This window comes from Ctenocephalides felis, unplaced genomic scaffold (genome assembly GCF_003426905.1).
Source record: "Ctenocephalides felis isolate EL2017-DRISC unplaced genomic scaffold, ASM342690v1 CF-g0.4_SCAFFOLD_03573, whole genome shotgun sequence".
Classification (NCBI taxonomy): domain Eukaryota; kingdom Metazoa; phylum Arthropoda; class Insecta; order Siphonaptera; family Pulicidae; genus Ctenocephalides; species Ctenocephalides felis.
Window position 1 is genome coordinate 5216325 of NW_020539727.1, and position 3393 is coordinate 5219717.

Sequence of the window (3393 nt, forward strand, 5' to 3'; positions counted from 1 at the left end):
CGAATATTAGTAATAGTACGAAATAAATTCGCTAAAATTATGTAAAAAAACTGATACATGTTTGAAGTACACAAGAATTAGACTGGTAAAAAGATATAAATTCGTTCTAAGGACTATGTGGACTTATGGCCTTGATCTGTGCGCAAGTAAGTCTAATTTTGTTAAGATGCAGAAAATATAATCAAAGATTTTAAGGAATATTACAGACACATCTAGGTACGTCTTCAATTTTCCAATCCATAATAACTTGGAAATATCCTAAGTAGATGATATTAAATATAGAAGCATCAGTTCTTAAATATCACAAATCAAGTACCATTCAAGTAAGTTACCAAGGCCAGTTCTCAATTTACCAGCTAACAGAAGACTCAAAAAATGTTGGCCTATGGACCAACCAATTAATTTATTATTATTATTATTATTATTTAATTGATTATTAGCTTTATTTCAAAATTGTCATAATGGATTATTAAATTGTGTTATTTTTATTTGTTTACAAAGTTTGTTCAGCAAACATCCGATCGGAGTAGATGGCGTCGCTGGTTCATGCTGATACATTCTTAAAGGAGTAGTTTGCACTCGGCATTCCACCTGTTACCTGCAACCTGTGACTACCATTCAGATTTGATAAATTCATAGTTTATTTATATTTGCAAAATGCTCAGATATTGTCATCTAAAAGTGACTAAATTTTTGTGAAGTGTATTGTAAAAGTGTTAATAATTTCATAAATATTAAGTCTTTCGTCGCCAACAGTTTTAGAGTGTCGTGTCGAAAATTTTTAGTGTTTTTCCATGTGGTTGCGCAATGTATTTTAGAAGTGCAATCACTGCAATCGTAGTGTGGTTTGCATAAAGTTAGCATCCAGTATCAGGACAACCCATAAAATCTTGGTAAGTCGACTAATTTCTCATGATTTACATTACTTTAACTTACTACTTTTATTTGCAAACTATTTTCACACTTACTCAAGTGAGGGGCGTCTATTAATCACGTGAGAATTTTAAGGGAAAAAATCACAAAATAGCACGTGTGTGGGAGAGAGATATACTAATAAGAGATCACGTGCATTTATTTATTACCTAAATTTTTTTAAAATCCAAAAAGTTTACAATTTTCAATAAAACAATTTTTTTGTAACTAAAAATACACATGATGTTTGAGGGGGGGAAAGGGAGGTTAATTTTAAATATCACCATGTATCTCTAAAGAGGGGGGGTCTAAAAATCCTTAAAAAGTCAATCACGTGATTAATGAATGCCCTTTAAGTAGTAAAACCCCGTTAAGACAATTTTCCAGGGACCGTGCAAAAGGCGCGTTTTAAGCGAGCACGTATATTATGCGGAATAAATACATCAATATGTGCCTTTGTGAACAAGAATATTGTTTTGAGCGTAATCGTCTTATCGGGGTTCTACTGCATTTATAATTCAATCTTCTATATGCTTTTTTATAATATTCAAATTACGTATATTATTATAATTATAGTAATGTATAATTATAATTATATACAATAATATATAATTATAATTAGTATACAATAACATTCGTCTACAAATAAATATATTTAATATATATTGAAGTAAAAATTCTTTAGGCGCGACTAGGGTGTAAATCCGTACAAATGCAACGGAAGCGCGTTACGGCAGATAAGAGTCGAGTGCTGAAGATTTGTCATTCGCTCTCGATGATATCATTTATATATATGTCGATTGTGATTAGTTGTCGCGTATGTGAATAGAGATATGTCGTTGTATGCGTACCGGCGTCATCATTCTTTTGGTATTGATAAGGAGACGTGCTGATTAGTTTTTGGCGAAGGCAGGTCTAGCCGTTCCGAAGATACGGGACAAAAAGTGCCAAAAACGGTAACTCCGTTTTTAAGAGAACGGAGCGTCCGATTTTAATAATTCAAAAAACATTTTACTTGTATTGACTAGATGAAAAACTGATTAAATTTTTGGGGAGGCAGATCCGGCGGTTATAGACTCTCAATAAAAATAAGTAAAAAATGTCATTTGCCGGTCAAAAATGTTTATTAGACATATGTCCATCAAATTATCAGATATTTTATAGAGATTTTAATATTGTGTACACATTTTGTGTAATTTTTTTGGATTCCATACCAAGATTTTTAATTTTAAAATTCACCCATACATTTCAAACAAATGTCCTCGATATTTTCGACAGTATGGAATACCCGATTTAAATAATTTAAAAACCATTCGATTCGTATTGATAATAAAACGAGCTGACTAGTTTTTGGCGGAAGCAGATCTAGCAGCTCCGAAGATACGGGGCAAAATGTGCCAAAAATAAGTTAAAAAAAGTCATTTGGCGGTCAAAAATGTTTATTGGACATATATGTCATCAAATTATTCGATATTTTATGGAGATTTTAATAATGTGTACACATTTTGTGTAAATTTTTTGGGTTTCGTATCAAGATTTTTAATTACGGTACGGGAAGTAACAGCAATTTGCTTTAAGGCATGATGCCATGCATCCCACTAGTTTTGAATAAAATTGCTGGCATACTATTGAATTACGGTTTTTGTCTTCGATTTTTGAGTGCAGTATTTTGCATTCGACCTGTAGATAGAACCTTTTGTGTGACGTCATCGTACATTGAATTTATGTCCAAATATGGCAATAGCTAGATAAGGACAAAAAGATCGTCAAAAATTATGCAAATTCAGTTGTCTCGAGGCACTTGAAGCGATCACTTGTCGGTCGTCAATTGTCGGTCATCGGTCATCAGTCATCAATCGTCGGACATCGGTTGTCGGTCATCAATCGTCTGTTGTCGGTCGTCTGTCATTGGTCATCAATCGTCGGACATCGATTGTCAGTCGTCGGTCATCGGTTATCAATCGTCAGACATCGGTCGTCGGTCGTCGATAGTGTTAATTCTTCCGAGTGCCATTTTGTCAGAGTTGATGTTTGTCGCCGCATGTGTTGTGTGAGTGAAATTATCGAGAATACTTACTAAAAAAATGGTATGTTATAGATTGTATTTGTTAATATAAAATATAATATATATTGTAATATAATTCTATATTATAATATATACTATTTGGTTATTAAGTATCACTTTACGGATCCAATGCGCTTTGTTGATGGTGCGTTCAGTTGATGCACGCACCATCATGCTGGAGGTGTTCATGAACGAATATGAATCTTGGATTATTATTATAGCATTTATAGATTTTAATATTATACAGTAATTGTTTAATTTTGTCTTTTAATAAGTAGTTCAAATTCCTGAAAAAAAACTTGGTCCTACAGTTCTCAATATCCTTTCGTTTGAGGGTTTTCTGATGATTTTGGATCTAGTTATAGATTGTATTCGTCAATATATATTGTATAACTAGTGGGGCGCATGGCATCGTG